At 39.5% G+C, this 27,383-nt stretch overlaps 2 long non-coding RNA genes across 10 annotated transcripts in view; one reads left to right on the forward strand and one right to left on the reverse strand.

Annotated features, from left to right (window-relative positions):
• LOC110345494 (uncharacterized) overlaps positions 1–27,383 on the forward strand; it is a 326,656-nt gene that overhangs the window by 95,560 nt on the left and 203,713 nt on the right. The window lies entirely within an intron of this gene.
• LOC110345525 (uncharacterized) lies at positions 591–26,574 on the reverse strand. Of its 2 annotated transcripts, XR_002388919.2 has the most exons (5): positions 26,340–26,574; positions 18,032–18,125; positions 10,099–10,310; positions 2,835–3,150; positions 591–2,725 (listed from the first exon to the last, which is right to left on the reverse strand). It is a non-coding gene; the product is annotated as an uncharacterized LOC110345525 (long non-coding RNA). The 2 variants fall into 2 exon arrangements; XR_002388920.2 differs by lacking the exon at positions 18,032–18,125.

A 27,383-nucleotide genomic window follows, 5' to 3' on the forward strand; every position in this document is an offset into this window, starting at 1 on the left:
TTTGGGTCTTGCCCATCACACACCAAGCAAAGGAAAACACTTTAGATTAACTAAATTGAGTAGAGTTTATTTGAGCAAAGAAAAGAAAAAATAATTTATGAACCAGAGCAGGTTTTGAGAAATCAGGCCAATGAAATTATCAGACAGCATTTATAGAAAAATGGAAATGAGGTATAGAAAAAACTTAATTGGTTACAACTTAGCTAATCAGTCATTTGGATACAGCTGAACTAGTTGAATGGGTTACAAATTAATTAATTAATTCTCTACAGGGCCTCCTGCAACCAACCAAAGCTCAGTTACTGTGACTAAACTCTATGATTTGTTCTATTCGTGTCTAGTACAGCAGCTTGGTCCAAATCAGTGGCTTCTTTCAATTTTATTAATACTGCTGTGGAGGAAATAATCAGAGTGATGTGATACAGAGCCTGGCAGAGGAAGCTACTTTAGAAAAAATATTAAAATGTATTTTGAGTTAGTGCTGACATTGAGTTAAAACTAGGAAACTGAGTGAGTCCCTCTAAGAGCTAACCAACGGAAGTGGGAATTGGATGAGTTTGTTGTGGTTGGCGGGGGGGGGGGGGGTCCTGGAAACTGAAGGGTCCTGAAGTGTCAGAAGGAAAGCCACAGTAGCTGAGGATACTCTGGCGGGGAGGATGACAGGAGCAGGAGCTGGAGAACCAGACCTAGGCTTGACTGTGGGAGACCAGGCTGAGGAGTCTGATTTACCGAAGTGTGTAGGAAAGCCACTGAGGGCAGAGTTATATGAGAGCCACTTGGATGCTGTTGAGGAGTGGCTTTGGGGAGGGGAGGAAGAAAAGCAGATTAATGAATTTTGGCAGCTATTGCTTTGGTCTAGGAGGGAGACGAGTGTGGCTCAGAACAGTGTGGTAGGAAGCTGGGGAGAGGTGGAAAATTAGGGTATGCAGTTGGTCTCTGGAAGGTCTTCCCAGTACCCCCCCGAAAGGATTCCAAAATCTGTGGATGCACGGTCCCTCATATAAAGTGGCATAATACTTGTATAATACGTGCATACATCTTCCCATATATTTTAAATCACCTTTATAATACTCAATATAATGTAAATGATATGTAAATAATTGTTATACTGTATTGTTTAGGGAATGATGAAAAGAAAAAAGTCCTTACATATGCGTTACAAATGGAAAAATTCCTTGTTTGAGTCTGTGGATGCAGAATCTGTGGATGCAGAATCTGTGGATGTGGAGGGCTGGCTTAAACTGTGTTAGAGTGGATGAGACTTTCTGCTAGAGTGGATGTGGTATTCGGGGAAAGCATGGAAGCGAGCAGAAAAGTAAGTTGTAGGTTGTAACAACAAAGTGAAGGATGATTTGTGAGAAGGATTAGAGACTGTCTGTAAATGTATGTTAATAGAGCATATGAGTTAATATTTATTTTAATAAAAATAATAATTAGTATATTATTTAGAAGTTCCTGATAGTAATGTCTCATAAATTTAAGAAAACTCGATGGACATTCTTTTACATTAGATTTATTTCTCCTGATGTGGAGACCAGTTAAAATAGAATCTAACTATGGTTAGCTTTAGCATTCAGTGACTCTTTGATTTCCTTGCTTTGTCTCAGACTGAATTCATACTTCTACATTAACCCAACAGCTCAGTGGAGAATTTGTCTAAATGATATGGATTAGTCACTTCAAACATTTCAGATATATTTACATTCCAAGATTTGTGCCTGTTTACATAAGATTCTGAAAATAGTTCATTGTGCAACCAAAGTAAAGGAGTTAGTTATGTTTGCTGCCTTACTGGAAGGATCTTAAGAAAAGGAGCAGAAATTGACATAAGCCACTGAAGAGACCTCAGAAAAAACTGTGAATGATCCCTTGGTGTGATACTTCCATTGGCTCTTCTGACCCCAACCCTGGACTCGGACTCTGTGGCTCACAGAAGTGGGAAAGTCACTGAGAATGGAGGTGTGGTTCCGAGGGATTCTGGATTGGGTTCTAAGCTTGTTTAAAAGGTTGACTTACTAATGCTATGGTGATTGATGTTTACTTCAATACATGACTCAGAAGGTTTGCCTGACAGCCCAGAAGGGCGAAGTCTTCTCTGTGGAGCACTTTCCAACTCCTAGGACAGCACCGGAAGTTTCTTGGGAACAGGTCAATGTATGTGCTTAGTATTGATTTTTTTTATGGAGTTAAGTATGTGTAATCAGCTATGCTCTTTTGATCTTTGGCTCTTTCGTTGAATTCTTAATTAAATTTGTAATATACATTAACAACAATGAAAGGGCAGACTTCCTGACGAGGTGAGTTATTATAGCACACTGGTTTGTGCTGCCAAGGAGGCATTATGATCCATTTTCCTGATGGTTTTGGCATGGCCCAGTCTTTCCAGGGCCTCAGAGAAAGGCAAGGCAATGTTGCACATGCTCTTGTACCTGGCTATTAACTAAGGTGTTTTGGTGGACATAGGGTAAAACGTGGAAGAGGACTATGAGCACATTGTGGGCAGGTGAGTAGGAAATCTTGTCTCAATTTCCTAGCCATAGTGGTTCCCTGAAGGAAATGTTTTGGTCCTGTAAGAGAATTACTCAGTTTTCAGTCTCAGAAAGATTTCTATCCATCATTTATTAATTTCTTTCCAAGTGTTCCACATTACAAACTGTCTTTATTATTATTGTTTCTGTTCAATTACAGCATCATATGCCTTCAGTTTCTCTTCTTAGCCTAATTTCTGTGGAAACAAAATATAATTGAATGAATTTAAGCAAAGAATTTTTTTGTGAGATTCTGCATAATATTCATTTGGATATAGGAATAACCTTTTTTATGACTCCACTTACCTATTATGGAAGAAGCTATTATTTCTTCTTATTTTTGTAAATCCAGTGTCCCATTTCAGAGTCTCCTTTGTGTATGCAATGAGAGAGACAATCTTGGGAGACTCTGGGCTCTATCTTTCTGGCTTCTTTGCAGCTTTCATTCATATCTGATATTCTTATTCCTAGTAAAGATAGTGACTCACTGAGTTACAGAAAACTCAGAGTCCAAGATTGAAATCTTTCCTTTTCCAGAGCCAGTTAATCAGTCAACAGAGATCTCACCTTGGAGACAGAGGCATGCAGGCATGATGGTGCAGAAATAAATGACTGAGATTATCTGGAGACAGATGAGAAGAGATGGGTAATTTGAACATAATTGATATTTTCAGATTTAAAATTTTGAGATTTGGGATCAGTATTCCAAAATCTAGAATAAGGGACCAGGTAGGTCTCTGTGTACTTTATTAAGATCACTGGTCGAGTACTAACATGGGACATTTGGAGGAGCGGTGGAAGGGGAAGCTGCACCAAAAAAAAAAAAAAAAAGAAAAGAAAAAAAAAGAGAGAGAGAAAAAATGTCCCCAAAGAGTGAATATGATTGTAGTATTGAATTTTTATAAAACTGTGTATATATGCAGATGAGGCATGTTTTTAAAAAAATCAATGATTGTTAGAGCCAGAAATAAATGTAGGGATTCTCAAATATAGAGATTCTCTAAGTGTGGTGAGCCCTGGAATCTCCTGGAGTTTGTAAAAATCATGTAGATGCACAGATTCTACCCCAGTGGCCAACACCCCTGCCCCCTCCCACAACCTAGGGGATTCCAAAATATACAAAGACCCGAGAACACATATCTGTCCAGTTTCCTTATTTTACAAAGGAGGAAACTGGCATCCCAAAGGGTTAACATTCTCACCCGTGGTCATATTAATTCCCTCCCAAGTTTAATCTTTATTGGCTGTATGCCCAGGTGGGAAAAAAAAGTGTTCACTTTGGGAAATGTCTAGAGATATTTTTCTTTCTGTTCTATTATAGAAAAGAAAGGAAATATATAAGCAAATTAGGAAAATTTGCTACATATATATTTGTGAGTATAGAATAGATTTGTTTATAGATATAAAATTTTGTGATAGATGAAAATATACACTTTGTACTTTCTCATTTTTGTCTATAATCTTTAAAAGATATTTCTTTTAAGCATTCTCCCTACCAGGACTTATAGGATGTTCAGCACAGTGAAATGAATTTCATTTACTGATATCAGCAGGCCAGGCTTATTTTTTTAGATGAATAAAATGAGAGAAGTAGTGTTATATCAAACACAGTACAATAATTTATTCCAATTATAATGGAAGTAGAAAGTTCTTGACATTCAAGACAGTGCCTGGTGCTGGGTCCACAGCCTCATTGTTCCCAGGAGACTAGAGTTCAAGGTACTGAATTTTATTAAAGTAAGTTTGGGTATGAATCCATCAACCAACCTGTATTATACTCTTGTCTTTCTGGCAATGATTAACCCTAGTGTTTAATGCATGCTCTAAAATATGTTCTTCAAACTCTCTTACCCAACAGAACTTCCTTTTTGGTACTGAGTCAGCTCTCTGAGTGTTTGTAACCCAGGGAATTGCTTCTCCAGTGTTGGAGATATGGAGGCAGCTGCCAGGGTAAACAGTCACTTCCTAATGTAGCTGCTTAGAAATGCTGGAGGAGAAAATGTAAGAAAAGAAATCTCTTCCTTGTCTTGTAAACAATCAACTTTGCTTTACAGCAGTGCACCAGCACTCTGAATCATTCATCAACTTGAGAAACTACAGTTAGATTTCACCGTTAGGTCTACATGAGAATCACGTCAATCCTTTCTTCTGCTAACACGCTAGATTGCTTTGAAGATGAGCAGTTGACAGAGGGCCTAAGTCCAGCCTTGCGAGTGAGATTTTGATCAGACTGGAATTTAACTTCAAGGCCATCTTGGCTTTCTGTCTTGAGTGGAGCCAGAGGAAATGCTCCTCTAGTTTGACACATGACAATTTAGGTACCATTTTCTTTGATTGTCTTAATTTCCAGATGCTATTACAAATTAATGAGACAAAAAAACTAAGATTGGAACCAAGTCAGAGTCACATAATTGTGGCTTGCAAGGATGCTCTGGAGCTCATACATTTCTGCTGGAATTGTTCTGTTCTTCTCACCAGGAGCAGTGGTGCTCTTGCCCTTGTATATATGTATTTTCTGTGCTCAAAACAATGTGAAGCTCTAATGTTCAGCCAGAATTCATATTTAGAGAAAGCTTTCAGAGGTGATTCTAACTGATCACACTGAACAACCTTCCTATAATTTTAAATAGTGTTAAGGGAGATTTCTGATTATAATAGTTGGTGGTATCCTTTTTTTAGTTTTCTGGACATTGATATTTTTAACTGGTTAGTATCTGTTAAAAATGCAAAATGTCCTCACAGAGTATATTGAATAGCAAATCTCCTTCCTTCTCTTCTTTTCCAGCTATCTAATTCCTTTCCCTGCTACTGGTTTCTTAAATACATTTCTAAGAGTATGTTACATGTTAAAAAAATATATATCAAGGTGATATTTAGGTCTCTAATCTTTTACTTTTGCAAACAAAGATGAATTTCTGCCTGTGGGAATATGTTTATGGGATAAGTACTCAGGAGTTGATTGGTGGTTCCAACAATACGTATACTTTAAATTTTAGTGATTATTGTTAAATTGCCTTCCAAGAGATTGTGCTAATTTATATTCCTACCAACAATGCAAAAATGTGGCAGTTTCTCTAAATGCTTGGTAACATAATATTCTTAAATATTTTGATCATTGCCAATCTTAATGTTTAATGATGGCCTCTCATTGTAGTTTTAACTCTCTCTCCTCCCCTCCCCCCTCTCTATATAATGAATGGTATGGTGCCTCTTCATACATCTAAATCATTTGTTTTTCCTTTTCTATGAACTGTTACTATCCTTTGCCTTTTACAATTTTTCTTCTTATTGATTTAGAAGAGTTCTTTATTCACAGAGGAAATTAGCCCTTGGACTGTGATATAAACCACAATTTATTTTGATCTCTCCTGTGTTGTTTTGAGATACCATATAAAGAAACTCAGTTTTTACTTAGTCAAATCCATCAATCTTAGCACTTACAGCTTCTGGGTTTTCTGGAAAAATTTAGAAAAATTTTCTCTACTTCTCTGAGATTATTGAAAAATTCTCATTTTTTTCTTGATACTTTTATGGCTTCTTTTTTCTGTTTTTTAATCTTAATCTAACTGGAAATTTTTGTCTATGTGGCATGAGTCAGGGATCTGAGAGCTTCCTTCCTCACCTCTAATGTTTTACCCACTCCCGGGCTAGTCAGGGTGTGGTTGCAGAGTAGAAGATGCATCTCTGCTTTGTAGAGCTACACTGGAACATGGTGCGCATAAGGGAGATGCATTTCATTGCCGTGGTCTGCAGTAAAGGCACTGGAAAACTAGTAAGAACCCTATAGGAAGGGAGGAATATCGACTCATTGGTAGAGAGCAGTGGCATGAAGGAGATGGTATGAAGGAAGCAGTCAAACATTACAGATAAAGAGAAACAGAACTGTTTTTACTACTGGTAATGAAATTCATTTCAATATTTTGTATTCTTATTATATCAGTACCCAGTGATGGAAGACATTTAAAAATTTGATTTAGGATAACTGAGAAGGGATTTTTGAGGGCTTATGTTTGTCTAACTTCCAGTAAATGTAACATTATCTTATGTATCTATAAATGCAAGATTGAGAACTTTCTTTGAATGAAAAAAGGCTCAAAGAAGGCTTTTTGTAAAAGGGTACAACTTTGCTTTAGATTTTATGCACTCGAGGATCTGATAAGTCCCATAAAAATGGCTGTGTTTATTGCTCTTTTCTTTTGCTCTCTGCTGGGTGTTTGTTTCTTTCATCAAGTGTTCACAGGAGGGATGAGGTCAGGTTCTTATTACGAAAGGCCTGATGTGTTAAACAGCTCAATGAAAATAAAAGAGGTTTTCCAGCCATTTCCAGGAACTTTGCTGACGGGTGTCATTAAGAGTTCATGGACTACAGCTTCAACTGGGCCCTTGGTGCTGCCTCATGATCCTGCTTCCTGGGGCCAGCTCCCCCTTCGAGTCTCACCAACTGGAGTTTGCCTCTGCCAGCATTTTGTGTTTCTACTCTTGTCAGCCACTGCGATGGGGGCCAGATTTGGTTTTCTTATTTAGGAGAACTGAGCAGGCTTTTGAGAGTTTGTGTACCTCTGAGTGTAAATAAAGCCTAGTTTATTTTTCTTAATGAAAGTGATTCCATAGCTCTCCTGCTTTCCCTTCACTCACAGTGTATGATTTCATCTGAGTCCCAGAAGAAGAGAGAGCACTGGAGAGAAGCCCTGGTGATGTCCTGCTCCGAAGTCTTCCTGTCCATCCCTCTGTACATTTCTTTCTCCTCCTCCTTCTGGTTAAAGTGGAGTTACATCCCCAGCCCTTTTAAAATTTAATTTTAATTACTTTAAAGTTATAATGCCACATACACCTAGAGTCTATTGTATTGTACAGTGCAGATATAGACTGTGATGACAAGAAAATGTCAAATGAATAAAAGAACAAGATAATTCTCCACTGTGACAAGGGAGCAAAGGTCCTAAATGGGGTGGAATGGTTGAGAGGTTTTTTTGAGAAAAGCTTAGGTCAGACATGGAGAGAAGAGCCCCCGGAGGGTGATGGTTAGGTTGAATTACAAGGAGCTGGGAATTCAGCCACCTTTGTGGAGAGGATCCTGGTGGAGAGAAGGGCGAATACAAATGTGAAGGCTAAGGCAGAAATGAGCTTGATCTGTGGGAGGGAGAGAAGTCCTGTGTGGTTAGGTCATGGCAACAGTTGATAAGACCAAAGGCAGGTAGCTATGATGACAGTGGTAATGACAAGAAAGTATCCGGGCTAAACTAGTCAACTCCTTGCTGAATATTTTCTCTGGAGTGCTTCCGAGGCATTCCAAACTCATAGGACATTGAACACTCAAAGATTGCTCTTCCTCTGTGCTTCCTATGTCAAGTGAAAAGCACTGTCATTTAACCTGGTGTTCATCTTCTCCCCTTCTCATCTGCCTTCCTATGGATGGTCAAATCCTGTCATGGTGTCTTCTAAATATCTCTAGATTATGTCCATTACCTGACATCCTTATGGGAGAGTTCCTCAGTTCATAGACTCAGGTTGTTTTAATGCCTAATCTGTTTTTCACAATACAGTCAGGTTGATCGTTCTAAGACACGAATGTAACAGTGCCACACTTTGGGCTCAAAATTTGTCCACATTCCTGATGACTCTCAGATTAAAGTACATGATCTTTAACAAAATCTTAGAGGCACTCTTCTTACTTTGCTCATACCTGTTTGCAGCAACTTGAGAATGCTTTGCTCTCTATTTTTGGGCATCTGCCAGTAGTGTTTCTTCTATGTAGGGTTTACTTCCCTCCATCCTCCATCCTTCCCACAATATCCTTGGTGCATAGTTTAAGCATCACTTCCTCCAAAAGGGCATCCTGGTGCCCCGGTCCATGTTTGATGTCCCTTCTAGGAGTGCTCCATGTACTCTGAGCGCCTCCCACTCTCTTATTTTGCCACACTGAAATTGATTGTTCATCACTGGACTGCATGAGGGCGGGGATCATCCTCCTGTGTTTTTGTTGCACCCTCAGCACCTAGCACAGTGCCTGGCTGCAAGCAGATGCCTGATCAATATTTTCCAATGAATTAAAAAGAAATAACTTGGATTCAGTTATTACTGACTACTTTTAATGGTGGTTGATTCATATTGAACATAGCATTCATTGAGCATGCTTAGCTTTTTACTCTATCTCCTTTATCCTTACCACAATCTTCTGAAGGTAGGATTATTATCTTCATTTTAGGAATTAAAAACTACAGTCCTAAAGAGTTTAGAATAACTTGCCTAAGGTTACATGACTGTTAAGTGACAAAATCAAGATAACTTGGGCTGCTTAAGTGAAAAACCCATTCTCTTAGTCCCTGTGCCAGACATGATGAGATTTTATGATGCTTTTGTTCTAATAAAGTCTTCACAGAAGATGTGTGAGCAGAGAAGATAATCCTTATGGTCACAGTTGTCCTGAACTGAGCCATTATTTATACACTTGCAAAGTCAGCCTCCATTTGCTGGGCCTGACATGAGCCTCAAGACTCAGCTATTCTCTGCAGTTCAGTTGTGCATATGTCAAAAAACTTTGTTTTTGAGAGTAAGTCTCCCACAGGTGGGCTCCTGTGTACCAGAGGAACATTGACTTATGGTATTTAGGGAGTGAGGGGGGCCAGGAGCCTGGGAACTTGTGTGTTGATCATTCTCTGGCAGAAGGCATGGAGCTTTCTCTTTGTGATTACTAATCCATTTGGGGAGTGGCCTTGTTTTTCACATTTCAGGAACTATTATACTGAACAGTGATCCTGGGATTTCCATTATCATTGTAGTTTTGTGGAAATTCTGATATACTATTGTTTCAGGGACATTTGGGGATCATAGTCCAGTGGTTTGATGTGACTTTAGGGATTTCAATGATGCCATTTTCACCTACCCCTGTCATCTTTATGATGGATTGAACTATTAAAGAGAGTGTCTTCCTCTTTTTAAACTCCAGGCACTTTCCAGAGTGTAGTAAGAGAGTGCAATTTTGGCTCTTTTATAGTAAGAAGGACAATGGAGGCCAGAGAGGTTAATTGGCTCACTTCAGAGTGACATCCCGGTTACAGTAGTGGATGTAACGTGATGGAATTAGATTTCTGGTCAGACTGTTTCATCTTACTGGGGAAGAAATGCACTTTTTTTTAAAGATTCATGGTGCTTTCATGTAAGGTCATTCATTCCTTCAACAACTCTCAGAGAGTGCCCACTTTATGTCATAGCTGAGAATGGATCAGGGAATAAGGCCAACATGCTATCAGGAACTGGCATTCTGGGCCAGGGATTTAGCTCAGTGGTTCCGCTGCCTGCCTTCCAACCACAAGGACCTGAGTTTGGTCCCCAGTACCAAAAAAAAAAAAAAAAGAACTGGCATTCTAATTGAAGAGGGTGGAACAGAGAAAAGCATGTGAACATACAAATGTTACATACATTTTACGTAGCATTGTTCTATGGATAAAATAACAGTAGAGTAACAGGATAGAGAGTGCCTCGAGTGAATAAAGAAAGGATCATCAAAAGGCTTCTATGAGATAGTATCATAGAAACTAACAGCTAGAGAATGAAGAAAAAAAAAACCAACCTTAAGTAATCTGGGGAATAGCAGTTCAGGGAGAGTGAACAGTAACTGCAAAGGTCCTGTGGCTTAATGAGTCTAGCATGTCCAAGGAGGAGGAATCCCAAGTCATATGGACCATGGTTCAGAGGAATGCCTTACAGAGTTTTAAGCAGAGAAGTGATGGGGATCTCATCTCTGTTATAACAAGATCTCTTTGCTGGCTGTGCAGAGATGTGCTGAGGGAAGCAAAGGATGCAACAGGGAGTGATTAATACAATGGTTCAACCATGTGTCAGACACTAAACTTTTCATACATGATCTTATTTAATACTCACAAAATCCTACATTGTAATTACTATGTTCATTTTTCAGATATTGAAAGTAGAAAGCCCAGAAGCTTAAGTATCCAGATCTCATCCAAGCCACTCAATCTTTGTGGCAGACCAGGATTTAATATGCAAGCCAGTACTGTCAGACACTCTTACCTAATTTTCTGCTGGGACCTTCCTCATGGACGTCCCCTGACAGTTTCAAACATTTATATCCTGAACTAAACTCACTCTGTCCTCCTCCATGCCAGCTGTACCTCCTGGTTTCTAAATATTAATGTCATCACTCAGATGAATAATCTAGGGCTAGAAAGTGTAGCATCTTCTTATATCTGTCTGTACACTGTGCTTTCTCCTCACTAATATTCATCAAGTCTGTTGCATAGTTTTGTCTATTTAAACTCTGTTATTGATCCCATTTCCATTCCTTGTCATCATTGCCTTGGCTCAGGTTAGTTCAACTATTCCGAAAGCCCTCTGTTAGCACCCCAGTCTTTACCCTCCATGGTCTGTATCAACCCTACCGCTAGGTTTAGTTCTCATCCTAAACTGGAGCTACAGTATCTCTTCCTTAAGGTCATTCCCAGATTGAAGTTCTCTCTCTTTAGTGTGATAATCAATTCACCAGTGTTGGGCGCTTCAGTTTTTCCTCAGAAGATTGTTTATTATTGTAGCACTGCATTTATTTGTTTTTGTAGTTGATAACTCTCACCAAGTATAACCAGTCATGTGAAGAGGAAGGTTAGGAATACACAGTCCAGCGATTCCTGATTGAACTCTTTAGAAGTCCAGCATGAAATGTGCTCACCAGTGGATGATACACAGCGTTTAAGGGCCAATACAGTGTTTCCATAGCCTCCTAGTAGAGCATGTTGACCCAGCAGCTCTGGGAAGCCACTCAGTTGGAGACATTTTTGTTGGATCGAGTTTCGTGAAAGGTGTGCAAAGAGAAGCCTGAGCTCAAAGGCTGATAAAGTCAAAGTTAGCCATGGGCTCTCTTAACCGTTTAGTGGCATTCTAGAAGGGAAAGGCAATCAATTTTTATGGATAGGAATTATACGGTGGTGCCGCAGCCTGCCTAACAAGCTCAAGGTCCTGAGTTCGATCCTTGATACCAAAAAAAAAAAAAGTAAATGGAAATTTTTGGACAGGAAGAAATGGCCTTTCAGTATGACACATATTCCAACCCTATAATCAGTGTTCTTTACCAGCAATAGGCCCATGTGGGGTGAAACACTGATTAATCAGAGGGCCAAGAAACAGGGGAACTGTATGGTTATTTTCTGAGGTGAATTTGCAGATCTGAAATTTAGTAATTCAAATCTGGCTCTTCGAATCCAACCAAGACTCTGTCTTTTAGTGCTCTTACTCACAGGCAAATACATAGTGAAGTGTTTTCTGACTGAGGATTCCTCAAATGTATTGTGATTTCCCAGAGAGGTTCTCTAGCCTATTGGATAATAAAAAAAAGATTTAATAAAAATTATTTTGCTCTATCATTTCTCATGGAAGAAATTTAAAAATTTCAGGCTGTTATCAGTGATGCCAAAAAAAGATAAATGAAATTCATTTCTGCCAATTTTAAGAACTATAGTGAAAGTTGCTCCCTGTTTTATTTTATAGAATAAGTAATAGTTTTAAAAGACAGGGTAGGAAAGTTTCATATTTTCCATCTTCAGTTCCATAATATCTTTTAAAAATTTTTTATTTTATTTTATTTTAGTTCCACAGTATCTTTTTTAAAAAAATTAATTTCATTGGTACATTTTAGGTATACAATATAATGACATTCATCATTGGAAATTTGCACCTCTACATTATCTCTCCTGGTTCTTATGTTTTCCCCCCTCCCCTGCCCTCCGTTCAACCCCTCCATCCCTCCCTATTTACAAAGATTTTGTTTCCATTTTTAAAATTTTCTCATATTAATTTCATTCCCTTCTTTCCTTTCCCCTACCCCTACCACTTGCCCTTCCCCTTTGCTCCTTTTCTTCCTATTTCACATTATCTATTAATACCTTTTAATAGGTATTTACACTTTCAGTTTCTCACACTAGAGAAACCATTTGGTATTTACACATGTGTGTCCCACTGATGTCACTTAAGAGTATCCCCTCAATGTGCATCCACTTAGCTATAAATGTCTCTCATCTCTCATTTTTTATGTCTGAGTAGTACTCCATTTTAGAAAAAAAACACATTTTCTTTCTTTCTTTCTTTTTTTTTTTTTGGTACCAGGGATTGAACTCAAGTCCTTGCACTTGCAAGGCAGGTGGTGGAACAACTTAGCTAAATCCTCAGCCCCTAAACCACATTTTCTTTATCGAATCTACAGTTGATGGGCAATTGGGCTGCTATTACAAATTGTGCTACTATGAACATGGGTGCACATATATCACTGTGGTATGATTCTTTTAATTCTTTGGGGAAGATACCCAGCAGGGTAGTAGCTGGGTCAAATGGGTCTTCCAGTCTTAGTTCTTTGAGGTGTCTTCATACTGATTTCCACAGTGGTTGTACAAGTCTACACTCCCACTAGCAGGTGAGCAGTGTTTGTCTTTCCCCACAGACCAGCCAGCATTTGTTATTGGTTGATTTCAAGATAGCAGCCATTCTTTCTGGAGTGAGGTGGAATCTCAGTGCTGTTTTCATTTGCATCTCTCGAATGACCAGTGATGTTGAACATTTTTTCATATGTTTATCTGCTATTTCTACTTCTTTGTCTGAGAAATGTCTGTTCATTTCAGATGTCCATTTTTAGATGGGGTCTTTACATTTGGGAGGTCTAATTTTTTTAAGTTCTTTATAGATTCTAGATAGTAGACCTTTGTCTGAGGGACTGCTGGTGAAGATTTTTTCCCACATTGTGGGTTGCCTCTCACACTGTGGTTTTGCTTGCTGTGCAGAAGCTTTTGAATAAGAAGAGATCCCTCACGTTGATTGTGCTAGTTCACAGGCAACTGAGGTTTTGTTCATAAAATCTTTTCCTACACCACTGTCTTCAAGAGTTCTACCAAACCTCTGTTCCAGGTGATTCAGTGTTTCTATTTTAATATTTAGATCCTTAATCTATTTCAATTTTAGTTTAGTGCATGGTGAGAGATATAGGTCTAGTTTTAATCTTTGGCAAGTTGAAACCCAATTTTTCCAGCACCATTTATTAAAGAGGCTATCTTTCCTCCAGTGAGGGTCTTTGGCTCCTTTATCAAAGATGAGATGAGTGAGTGTGTCTAGAGTTGTTTCAGCATCTTCTAATCTGTTCCACTGGTCCTCAGGTCTGTTTCTTTGCCAGTACCATGCTGTTTTTATCACAGTAGCTTTGTAGTATAGTTGCAGGTTGGGGATTGTGATACCCCCTGCCATGTCTCTATTGCCTAGAATTGCTTTTGGTATCCTGGATCTCTTCTTGTTCCAAATGAATTTTTGGATTGTTTTCTCAAGGTCCATGAAGTATGCCTCTGGGATTTCAATTGGGACTGTGTTGAATCTATATAGCAGTTTTGGAAGTATGGCCATTTTCACTATGTTGATCCTTCCTACCCAGGAGCAAGGGATGTCTTTCCATTTTCTGAAATCATCTTCAATCTCTCTTTTCAGAGTGCCATAGTTTTCAGAGAAGAGGTCTATAATTTCTTTTGCTAGATTGATTCCTAGGTATTTCATTTTTTTGGATGTTATTGTGAAAGGAATTGTTTGCCCTATTTTTCTCTCAGTGCATTTGTTGTTCCTGTAGAGGAGAGCTATTGATTTTTGTGTGTTGACCTTGTAACCAGCTACTTGACTGAATTTGGTTATTAAGTCTAGAAGACTTTTGGTGGAGTTCTTGGGGTCTTCTATTTAGAGTATCATGTCATCTGCAAATAATCACAATTTGACTTCTTCATTTCCTATCTTCATTCCTTTTATTTCTTTCTCTTGTCTAATTGGTGTGGTTAATGTTTCCAAAACTATATTTAACAGAAGTGGTGATAGTGGAGACCCTTGTCTTGTTTCTGATTTCAGTGTGAAGGATTTCAGTTTATGACCATTTAGTATAATATTGGCTGTTGGTTTTTCATAGATGGCTTTGATCAGATTGAGATAGAGACCATCTATTCCGATTTTTTGTAGGGTTTTTACCATAACTGCATGTTGGACTTTGTCAAATGCTTTTTCTGCATCTATGGAGATAATCATATGGTTTTTGTCCTTGACTGTATTGATATAGTGTAGTACATTTATTGATTTGTGTATATTGAACCATCCTTGCATCCCTGGGATGCATCCAACTTGGTCAGGGTGTATGATCTTCTTGATGATCTTCTGGAGTCTATTTGCCAGTATCTTATTAAGGATTTTTGCATCTAAGTTCATTAGTGAGATTAGCCTATAGTTCTTTTTTTCAGTTGAGTCTTTCTCTGCTTTGGGGATCAAGGTCATGCTTCCAGGAATGAATTCAGGAGTATTGCTTCCCTTTCAATTTCACTGAAGAGTTTAAACAGTAGTGGCAGTTGTTCCTCTCTAAATGTCTTGTGAAATTCAGCAGTGAAGCCATCAGAACCCGGGATTTTCTTAGTTGGTAAGCTTTTAATTATGTTTTTAATTTCATTGATTGATATAGGGTCATTTAGAATTTTTAGGTCTTCTTCGTTCAATTTTGGTAATTCATACATATCTAGGAATCTGTCCATTTCTTTTGTGTTTTCCATCTCATTGGTGTATAGGTTCTTGAATAAGGTACTGATGATCCTCTGGATTTCTGCTGGGTCTGTTGCAATTTCATCCTTTTCATTCCTATTTGCATGGATTTGGGCTTTTTCTTTCCTTTTTCTGATAAGATTGGCTAAGGGTTGGTCAATTTTGTTGATTCTTTCAAAGAACCAACTCTGGGCTTCATTGATTGTTTTGTATCATTCTCTTAGTCTCCATTGCATTAATTTGTGCTCTGATCTTTAAAATTTCCTCCCTTGTATGAGCTTTGGGTTTGTCCTGCTCTTCTTTTTCTAGAAGCTTGAGGTTCAGCATCAGGTTGTTTAATTGGGCTCACTCTGTTTTCCTAATATAAGTATTCACTGCTATGAATTTTCCTCATAGGTTTGCTTTCATTGTGTCCCATAGATTCTGATATGTTGTATTGTCATTGTCATTTAATTGTAGGAACTGTCTGATTTCTTCTTTAATTTCCTCTGTGACCATTGGTTATTCACAGGTGTGCTGTTCAGTTTCCAAGTTTTTATGAAAGTTTTGTGGTTTCTTTGGTATGGATCTCCAATTTGATCGCACTATGGTCTGATAATATACAGGGGATAACTTCAATTCCTTTGAACTTACTTAAACATGTTCTATGTGTGAGTATGTGGTCTATTTTGGAGAATGACCCATGTGCAGCTGAAAAGAATGTGTATTCTAATTTTGTGGGGTGGAACACTCTGTAAACATCTGTTAAGTTCATTTGTTCCAGAGTTTTAGTTCTAGTATTTCATTACTTATTTTTTGTCTAGTTGATCTGTGAGTTTGTGACAGTGGGTTATTGAGGCCCCTATTACTGTTGTATTAGTCCTTATTTGATTTTTCATGTCTGTTAGTATTTGTTTTATATAGTTGGGTGCACTAGTGTTTGGTGGACATATATTTATGATTGTCATCTCTTCCTGTTGGATGGTTCCCTTTACAAGGATGTAGTGTTCTTTGTCTCTCTTAATCAGCGTTGGTTTGAAATCCACTTGATCTGCAAAGAGGATAGCTACTCCTGCTTTTTTCGGGTTCCTATCACATAGGGTATTGTTTTCCACCCTTTAACTTTCAGTCTGAGTTTCTTTTTGAATTAAATGTGTTGCTTGTATGCAGCATATTGTTGGATCTTGTTTCTTGACCCATTGTGCCATTCTATTTCTTTTGCTTGTTGAGTTGAGACCATTAACACTGATGGTTATAAGTGATACATATTGACTTGTCATTGTCATGACTTTCTTTTTGTTGGATTCTCTGCCTTTTTGTTTAATTTCTTGTTGTGCCTGACAGATTCATTCTGCTTGGCTTCTTGGGGTTGTTATCCTCATTGTCTTTTCCTCAGATATTGTCTAAAATTCTTTGTAGAGCTGGTTTGGTGTTCATGAAGTTCCTAAGGTGCTCTTTGTCATGAAAGTATCTTATTTCTCCATCAATTTTGAAAGATAGTTTTGCAGGGTACATCAATCTGGGTTGGAGGTGTTTTCCTTTAGGGCTTGGAATATGTCACTCCATGCTCTTCCTGCCTTGAGGGTTTGCATTGAGAAGTCTGCTGTGATTCTGATGGGCTTTCCTTTGTATGTGTTTTGTTTGTATTCTCTAACTGCTTGTAGAATTTTGTTCTTCTGTTGGGTTTCTGCAATCTTAAATTTTATATGCCTATGTGTAGATTTTTTTTGATCAAGGCTAGTTGGAGTCCTATATGCCTCACTTATGTGTATGTCCAGTTCTTTCTCCCTGCTTGGGAAGTTTTCTGCCATTCTGTGAACAGTTTTTGTATGTCATCTGCCCTCTCTTCTGTTTCTTCATTGACTCTGATCAGTCATATGTTATTCTTCTTTGCATCATCTAGCAGCTGCTGGATTTATTTCTTATGGCCCCTTATTATTTTAAAGAAATATTTCTTTTCCTGGTCACTAATTGAGATCTTATCTTCTATATCTGAAATTTTGTCTTCATGTCAGCTCATTCTGCTGTGTAAGCTTTCAGTGGAGTTTTTAATCTCATAGAAATCTGTTTGGATCTCTTTTATGGATTCCATTTGTTTCCTATGTTGGGATTCCATCATGTTCCTCAGTTCCTCTATTTTTTTTTTTATCTGTGTCTGCTTTAGATTTATTAATCATGTCTTGCACCATGGGCACAATCTCCGCTGTTATCTGAGGAATTATTTCTGATTTCATTTTTTCCAGATCCTCTTTTGTTGCCAGTTCAGGAAGTCCAGGTGGTTGAGTATGAGATTGTTCCATCTCCTTTCCCTTTGTGGTTGCTTAAGGTTATCTTGAAGGCTGGTTTTGATCCTTGTTTACATGTGTTTTCATTTCAGTGGAGGTGGGGGTGGGGGAGGGGTGTATGCTGCTGATTCCTGTGTGGCTGGCTTCCTCAGCTCTGGGGGTGGCTCTATTCCCCAGTGCTGGGGGCAGTGGTATGGTGGCCCAGAAGGCTCACCTCCTTGGTGCTGGCTGCAGCTCTGTTCCTTGGTGCTGGGGGTAGTGGTACGGTTGCTCAGAATGCTCACTTCCTTGGGGCTAGTTGGGCCTCTGTTCTTTTACTCTTGAAGCATCCTGTGCTACCCAGCAAAGCAATGACCTTGAACTCTCAGCTAGTGAATTGTACCTGTCCTCCTTCCTTCGTGAGTATTCTGTGGCTCCATAGGCTTCATTGAACCACGCTAGCCACTGTACTGGAGAGGCTGTGGTGCATGGGTGATGCCACTCAGTTCCATAATGTCTTAAGCATAACCTATATATTTAGCTTACAACCTTGTATTGCAAAAACAATACTGTCACAATAAAAGCAGAAATCAAATGAGAAAAGAAAATGAAAGAAAAAAGTCTCCAATCTTGCCATTTTGAAAACCAGCTCTTTTAACATTTCCTTCCAGTTACTGCCAATATGTTATCTAATTTTTATATACTTACAATCAGCATAGACATGACTTTAGGATCAGGTTTTCTTTTTTTTTTTCCTTCTAATGTTACATAAGTCTTCCTCCTCAGGCAGGTCTTCACATTTCTGAAATGTAATGTGCTTTTACCATAGAGTTGCTGGCCAACTACTGATTTCTTTTAAAAAAGCTCACTAAATTCTGGAAGTGATAAGTTTTCATTGCTATTCTCAATGTTACCATATTGTGGTGGTTAATTCCACTTTTACTGTTTCAACTAAGATAACAGTCTGCCTGTGGCAAATCGGGCTCCCAAGATTAACAGTCCTAGAACACAGTGGAACATATCAGAATCTGTGGGTGCTGAGGAAACTTCAGTTGTCCTTACCTGTTCTAAAAGAATACAAAGTTTTTTCAGTTTCATCCTCAAGGCCTTGAACTACTGGTTAGTGTAAGGATTAGCAAAGAGATTGCACCATGCCTTCTGGCTTACTACCTTTACAAGGTGTTCAATAAAAGAAAAGCCACTGATAGTGTTAGTATAAATTTCAGTAACAGCACAGAGACTATCATTCACTCCTAGTCATTCCAACGCTTCCAAGAAGGGAAAGAGTATTTTGTTATTAGAAGCAAAGGGAGCTATTAATCAAAGGATTTAAAAGCCATAGTAAGGATGATCTTGAAAGAGTTATAGGAACTTTCATCTGCTTTGGCTCTTATTTCTCAAGGATTGTGTAGGAATTTCTCATGGACTTAGTACTTTTTCATTAGCAAATACCAAGAGAATTAGTCCCTAATATAAAACATGAGCTAACTCAGTGGCCCTCTTCAAAAGAGAGCGGGAAGTTGTGTCTTGACATGGGAAGAGGGTGCAGACCATGCTGCCTACCTCATGAGCTCCATGAGTCCTCGTCAGAAGACTGCAGAAAGCCACATTCAGGTGAGTGGTCTATTAGACATCTGTGTATGGTCTACAACCAGAAATGTGGCTCAAGCCAAAGGGAGCAAGGGAGAGGGCTTTCTCTCAATATTTCTTACTTAATATATGAGAGGACCTTCCAGGGCTTCTGTGCCCTCCACTCATTAGGCTGGCTGTTCTAGGGTTTAATGTGCTCATACCATAATAATTCATAATTACAAGATGATCATCATTTCCATCATCATCTTCATCACCATCTTCATTCACTTCAACCCTAGATTACCAAGTGTCCTTGGTGAATGATATCTGCATGAATTTTCCCCCAGACTCACCTGGTGTCTAAAAAATAAATATTGCTACTAGAAATTCACTGGCATTCATGTATGAGATGACACACAGCTAATCTGGCCTTCATTCATGCAAGGATGAAATGGCCAAATGGCAAAGTGCTGCATAGAACAAAACCCTCCCAATATTCCAACCACAGGTGGGTGACCTGTTTGCTCATTCATTCATTGAACAAATGGTGCTTGAATGTCCACCCTGTTAGTGGCAGTGTGCTAGGGGATGTGCTCTCTGCATGAGAAAAGCAGGCCATGTTCTGCTCTGAAGAAACTTTCAACAAAGGCAGATTCATTCTGTGCTTAAATGCAAACAAATCCACGACAGATGTAGTGACCTGGAGTGCAAAGGGACTGAGGGTGCAGACAGAGAAGTGGTGATCTGGTTGGGGAAGACTTCTCCAGGTGCAGATAATGGATCTATGGTTGGAAAGAAGAATAACCAAAAATAGCTGACATTTACTACATGGTTATTATGTGCCAGATGTTAGTGATTTGTGTGAGCAGCCACTGTGAGGTATGGGCTTTAATCTTAGCACAGAGGTGAGAAACAGTCTTAGACACAGTAGGTAACTCATCAATGATAACCAGCTGTGGGTGACTGGAGGAGTAGAGACTGGAACTCAGTTTGAGTGGTGTCTTAACTACTCATCTAAATTGTTTTTTATCCTGTCTGAGGTGGCAGTTAGCCAGGTAAAGAAGCTGGTGGGAAGGGGCAGCCAGGTAGGTGGAGGTGCTCATGCAGGGCATACATGAAGAACAGAACAGAAAGTACAAGAAGAAGTGAAGGAAAGGCAGAATGGTTAGGTGCATGGATGGGGAGAGAGTGTGTGGTGAGGCAGGGCGGCAGGTGCAATGCTGGGCCTGGATGGTCCTGTCAGAGTGGTAGCTTCCCTGGAGGGTTCTGAGAAGGGAGGACATGATCAGACTTAAATTTTGACAAGTCCCTCTAACTGTAATCTAAATTTTAGAAGGCGGCAAAGGCATATTTTGGAAGAGAATTAAAACTTTAGTGGGGTGGTGTGTTAGTTAACTTTCCTCTTATTGCTGAGACAAAATACCCAGCACCCCAAATTAGGGGAAGGGGGTTTATTTGGCTTACAGTCTGCAGAGGTTTCAGTCCATAATTGGTTGGCTCCAAGGCTGCGATGGCAAACAAGTATTGCAGAGGAGAAACAACATGGGGCGCACAAGGTAGCAAAGGGAACAAGAGGGCCTTAACAGCTTCTCCCTGTCCCTGTTATCTTATTCAGACTACTTAGGGTGGGTAGCACTCACAGCCTTAATCCTAGTGCCCTTGAGCCCTGCATTGCATCATGAATCAATTCCAGCTTCACACACTCTAGATCCAGGCTATAACCACATGAGGCTTTTTGCAGCGGGGGAGGGGGTGGGCATCTAGACCCAAACCGTAACAGGTGGGTTGAAGGCACTAGAGATGAGACCTAACTTTCTGACTTTGATAACCTGATGGCTAATACTACCATTCACTGAAATGGGAACAGCTGGAGATGACATTGTTGCAGGAGAAGGTCAATAATTTGATTTGAACAGGTTGACTGGGAAGTATCTTTCAGACCTCCTGGTGGACTTGTCTAGTAGGTCATTTTATCTATAGCCCTGATCTCTGGAAGAGGTTAGGGCAAGAGATAGAAACTTATGAGTCATCCAAGGACAGATGGTCACTTCTGTGCTATAAATTAATCATAATCTCAACCTCGATCATATTGTTCCATAGGGTCAACTCTTTGGTAATACTCTATCATCACTAAATTAACTACGGATCCATGGGTTAGTTTTAAGAACTTTTCAAAATGGTGTTGGTGTAAACTTCCATTTTTTTTTTCTCCCAGTAATACCTAAGGCATAACTTCTGAGTCAGCTGTGCTGAACTCTCCTCCAAGGTGACACATCTGAGCCTCAGAATCCTCTCCTTCATACCTGGAACATAGCGATTGCTCATTAAACTCCATTGTGCACATGAAAAATGCTTGGTATTTCCAGTCCTTACCCTTGCACGCTGCTTCCTGCATGGAGGGACTGCCTTTGTTTAATCTTAAGAAGATAACATGTAAAATTTCCATTTTAAATGATGAAAGAGATATATCACGCACAAGTATTCAAGACACATTTCTAATGATTCTTCCTTCATGAAGTCACTTTTATCCCTTCGGTTTAAGAATCAACTCTTTTTGGGGCTGGGGATTTAGCTCAGTGGTGCTGCCGCCTGCCTCACAAGGGCAAGGTCCTGAGTTCGATCCCTGGTACCAAAACAAACAAACAAACAAACAACTCTTTTTTGGAATTTTCAAAGTACCTCCACTTCCTTTTATTTTTCAATTATTTCAAGTACCACAATGGGATGCAAAAAATTTCAAGGGAAATATGGTTCCCAAATTTTTAAACTATGTTATGTTTGAGCATTAGGTGTGCTTAAAAAAAATTTGATTCCCAACAGCAATTTGAAGATCTGTCATTCCCCTTTGTCCCTGATCCCCCACAGTCCCATCATAGCTGCCACTCACTTGATTTAACCTTTGAGGAACTGGGGCTGTGTCTTGCTCAGGTTTATGGCCCCTTAGCTGCCTAACAGAGTGGATTATTCATTATATCTTCTCAATATTTGTGGACCTGAAGTGGTGAGTGGGGGTATACGGCTGCTGCTGTCTTCCATTCTAAATGAGAAGGGAGCACAGATTCAGCTGTGCTTATTTTGCTTCAATCATCAGAGAAAAAGCAGCAGTGCTGCATAAATTAGCAAAAGGAACAATGTCTCATACGTACTATAGTGAGTGCCTGGTTCTGCTGTTCAGCTGGAGAATAAATGAGATGGAGCCACTGGGAAGGTAGAAGCATAAGTATTATGCAAACATAAGCATTTTTCTGTGGAGTTAATCTCTATGTGAGCTTTCCCTTCCCAACCCACTGGCTCTGCTGGATTCCAGTTATGACCAAGCCCGAGGCAGGCACTATAAATTCTTCACGGCCTTGTTTCTACCAAAGGGGCTGCTAAATCAGTTACATAAAATTATAATTTGTTTTCAGAAACCTGTATTTGTGATTTGAAGTGGGTCATTCTTCAATCACTTAATGGAGAGGGTTAAAATCCTCAAACCCTCCTAATTATCCTCACATATATAAAATGTTTAGGATCTTGTAGGGACTTTCTCTCTTGCATATGATTTCTTCCCTTTCCACTTTTAAATAAACCAAATGATGACAAAAATCTTAGAATGAAAAAATAGCTTTGGTGAAAGTGCTCTGGACAGCTCTCTCAAAGCAGCCACTGAATTATGGGAAAAACATTTACGGTGAAAAGCCACAGGGCAGGGGAAACGGGCTATTTCAGTTACCAGTACATCTATTGTTTCTATCTGGAAACTTTATTTTTCCATAGGCCTTTAAAAGGGAGGAACTATTTCAGTTCTGACCTGGAGCTGAGAGAGTGACTTACATGGTGAGTGGAAGGAGAGGTTTCTGATTTTTTTCTGGTATTGGGGTTAAACCCAGGCCTTTACACTGAGCCATATCAGAGGCCTTTAGAATTTTTTTTTTTTAATTTTGAGACAGGGTCTGGTTACATCACTAATTGCCCAGGCTGGGCTGAAACTTGTGATCCTTCTGCCTCAGCCTCACAGAGTGCTGTGATTACAGGTGTGCACTCCAGGCAGGCATGGGAGGGCTGGCCTGGCTTTCAACGTGCATTCAAGCAGCAGTGTGTGGTCACTCCTAGACTGGGTTGGGTTCATTGGAGAAGCAGGAGGTCCAAGTGTGTGGACACCAACCCCAAGGGAAGCAGGCTATTTTACTTCTTGGCCTCTAGGATGTTCATCTGCAAAATGGGTACAGTAATTCCTGAGCCCACCCTAGCTGAGAAAGTTGTTACACTGACTAATGGGGAGGGAGATGCTAAAAAAACTGTTATAATATTTTGAGACACTGAAAATGTTGTAGAAATGTAGAATGCTCTTATACTTTCATTCCATTTTGCAAGGTGCAATACCCTTTTCCATTTAAGTGCTTCCGAAGGTTAATAAAAGATGCAAGAACAAGTGTGACCACAAACTTGCTCCATTGCAGAAGGGTGAGACAGTGCCTAAATGTTCGAAGTCTTTGCCCAAACATGGTTGTGCAATGTTTTGCGAGTTAGTCCCCAAATCTCTTGAATTGCTTATGAGATGTTTTGTTTGTTAAATAATTTCTGAAATGTACTGAGTTTTAATGACTCATAGATTCATGCAAACGTATACATGACATTTAGGATTATGGAATTAGAGGGAAGAGGTCCTCTAAAGCACCCAGTGTTTTATAGGCAAGGAAACTGGGTGCCAAGAGTTCTAAATGATTTTTCCCAGATCCCCATGAAGTGCTGGGACCCCAACCTTCAGTTCTCAGCTCAGGCTCATTCTTTTGAGCACATTTTTCATGAATATTCTCATCATGTATTCTGTGTCTGTGGTCTGTGCAAAATTCTTGTAAGAAATCAGGAATGACTTTTTTTTTTTACTCCCAGTGATTTCAAGATAAGAAAAATAATGACTATACTTTTAAAGAATGTATGATTCTCTGTAATATTTATAACTCAGAAAGTTCTTTAAAGTAGTTTTAATCTTTATAGCAATTCAGGTGAAGAGTTAATTTATGCCAGAGTTAGAATCTACCAAGTGAGAGGTAAGGCTCCTAAAAGATCAAAACTGGGATTCAATAAAGGTTGGGCTTACAGTTTCATTGTTGGATTTTTAGTGTGACATGGAAATTGATGCGTTAGTGTTTTCAAAAGCTATTGATTATTAGTTGGAGATGAGACTCTCCCCAGTTTCCTCCTTTGTTTGGCCATGAGCAGAAGCTGGGCTTTGCCCACTCTGTCCTTCCTGCTAGATCTTTGTCATTGTGATATGTCAGTGTGCAGGGGACTGAGTCTTCCAGTGCATCAGCAAAAGCTCACTTACTTGAGAAAGACCTTTCTGAGTTATCAATAGTCATGGTGATAATAATAATAATAATAACAGCTGATGTCTATCAAACACTTGTTTTCAGGGTTTTTTTTAGGTGCTTTACAAGTATTAAGTGACTTGATTTTCTTAGCAAGCCTATGAGACAGGCACCATTACCTCAATTTTACACAGGATGAAATTGAAACACGAAGAGGTTAATGACTTGCTTCAGGTAACACAGCCAGCAAACAACCAGTAAGTAATATTTGTATTTTTTATTAAAATGTTTCCTTTTTCCTCCCTCTGTACTTCTTAAGGTCTTTTTATTTTTGTGTGCCGGGGATCGAGCTCAGGCCCTTGTACTTGCACAGCAGGCGGCGAAACCACTGAGCTAAATCCCCGGCCTCCCTCTGTACTTCCTAAAATATTTGTTGTAGCAAACTCTTTCATCATGGGTAAGGCAAAGTCCTTCCCTAAGGAACATGAGGTCTGAAGTCCCCCTGTCCTTTCCTTTACCCCAGTGTGTTTATGCAGCCAATGCAGGTTGAAATGAACCTGAGGGCAGCTGAAGTGGGGACAGGGATGCTGGGTGACATCACCAGATAAGCATGAAGCTTTTCGTGCCAGCATCTGCCAGAGCTCAGCCTCAGCAGGCCGGCATGGTGTTCAGGTGTGTCCCATGCGCTGTTTGGGTCTGAGTTGAGAGCCCTTTCCACAGAGCAGACGGTGTGAGGGCCTCCTCCTCAGCACTCTTAAAGTATGAAGTCCCAGAAAGCCTCCCTGTTTCTCATTCAAGATGCCTAGCTGCAAGTTTCGTACTAGTCTTGGGTACAATTTGGAATGGAATCATCACAAACTACAACTTCCTTGACTCAGAATCAGTGAGTTTTTCAAAAACAATCAGAGATGTTGAAATCTGTACTTTTTTTGTATGTGAAAGTATTTTATGAGGTACATTACCAGGTCTTGAAACGAACCTAAGAATTGGGATAAAAGAAAAGTTCAAACCATATAGAGGGGCTAGTGGATGGATAATGAAAGAAATAGACATAGTTGTCTACGTATGTCTCTGATGTTTCCACCCGAAGGGGTTAAATCCCGTGTGACCGGCTGTGCCTTCCCCTAAGAATTCAGCAGGGAAGCATGTCCTTTCTTCACCGCCTCACATCCGCGCTGCTCTCACCCTACTGTGCTGTCTCCACTTGCCTGCAGAGCTCCCATGCTCTGCTTCGGACTCTAAGTAACTATGCTCCTGCATGGTGAGAGAGTATTGGCCCCTAACATGCCGAGAAAGTTTGTTTTGCCTGTAAAGTCATGCCTGTCTCTTTCAAAATGTGACTTTTATTTTCATGTTGGGAACATCGATCTCACATGTTCCTTTTCTGGCTCAGTGTTTTGAGTTGTAGTTGATGGTCACTATTTAAGGGCTTATTTCTTCAGTTATGGAGAGTTGGGTAGAACTTGGGGACACAGGGTGGACATTTCTCCCTGCTACTCCATATCTTCTACAACCCATTTACAGAATAGAAGATGGTGAACTCTCCTGGAAAAAAAACAAACCCTTTATCTTGGTGTCAGATAGAGTAACCTCTTCTTGTGGTTAGTGCAAAAGCTAACGTCACCTCAGTATTAACGCTAACACTGCACTCCTTTTTTATCAGAACTGGATTCTGTCGAATAAGAAGTGGTGTGAGTGTGTGTGTATGTGTGTGTGCATTGAGCCTGGCGCATCTCCTTTCTAATAGTGACAGAATAGTGACCTGCCCAGTGAGAGTCACGATGACCTGAACCTGGGTCCTTCAATCAGTAACCCATAGGCAAGGTAATTACTTTAAACAACCACTTGAATTTTCTGCTTCACTGTGTTTACAGTTGGGGGAAAACAAATTCTGCAATGTATACATGCTTTTTATCAAGGATGTAGCACGATTGTCAACAAAGTGTCTTTTTAAGTTAATATTTGCCAGAAAAAACAGAATGTTCTTGGTATTATTATGGTACATAAGACTCTGCAAAGGAATAAAAACATTGAATTTGTTACATATTTATACACAAGTACTGTGAAGTGTAACAGGAAAGAAACAGGTCTACATTTTAATAAAATCCTATTCACATATGCATTGATAAGGCAAATTGTTTTGTACTTACATAGATCATGGATGGAGTTTTCTGCCTAGTCTCTTGTGGGGAAAAAGCAGCTTTGAATATTTCATTGGAAAATAAAAGTGCTTCTTTATTTGATTTGCTTCAGATGAAACCAAATAGATGAATAATGTATATGCCTGGTGCCAATTAAAAAAATAGTCCTGTGATTTGTACAGCTGTGACTCAGAGGAGCCAACTGACACTTTGAGGCAAAGAAGACTGAAAATGAAAGGATAAATGGGTGGAAAATTCCACAACTCAAAATCCCAATGTCCCCTCAAGGATTGGATTGTTACTTGAGAAGGCTGTGCTGGATTTTTGGCATTCTTGCAGTATCTCATTTTGAAGATGGAATGTAAACTTCGGTTTTCAGCTGGTATCACTGTTCTCTGAAGGAGTCTCAATTATAATTTTCTGGGACTTTTTAGTAACACTGATTTTCCTAAACTTAATGTTTCAAAAGTTTTGGGCAATCTCCCTTAGTGGAAAGAGCAGCCTCATCTTTGGGGAAGCCCAAGGCTGGAATGAGTTTCACTCTCCCTTCAAGGACTTGAGTGAGAAACAGGGCTATTTGTATAATCTACTGCGAATCCTGTGGAGGATTGTTGAAAATTAATTTGCTGTAGAAGTCAAGAGGGTGCCAGTAGGTGAGTGTGGTGGAGGCTGATTAAACGTTGGATGCTGGTGATAAAGGTGTGTTCCACCAGTGCTTCCAAGTGTAGCTCACTCTTCCCTCTCCCCCAACAACTGGGGAATTGAACCAAAGGCCTTTGCACTGAGCTACATTGCAAATCCTTTACATTTTTTGTTGTTTTTTTGAGACAAGGTTTCACTACGTTGCTAAACTGCCTAGGCTGGGCTCAAACTTGCAGTCTTCCTGCTTTAGTTTCCTACAGCACTGGAATTATTACTGTGCTGGACAGTCTCATGTTTCAGTAGGGTGCCACTGATAACACACAAGATCTATGAGTTTAAAATTACTTTTACTGTTTTCACTTCCAAGCACAATTTGGTAATTTTCTAGGTGATTGAAATAGTTTTGAACAA

The sequence above is a fragment of the Heterocephalus glaber genome, unplaced genomic scaffold (assembly GCF_053883595.1).
Source record: "Heterocephalus glaber isolate CG9 unplaced genomic scaffold, H.glaber_assembly_v1.0 deba00001733, whole genome shotgun sequence".
NCBI lineage: Eukaryota > Metazoa > Chordata > Mammalia > Rodentia > Bathyergidae > Heterocephalus > Heterocephalus glaber.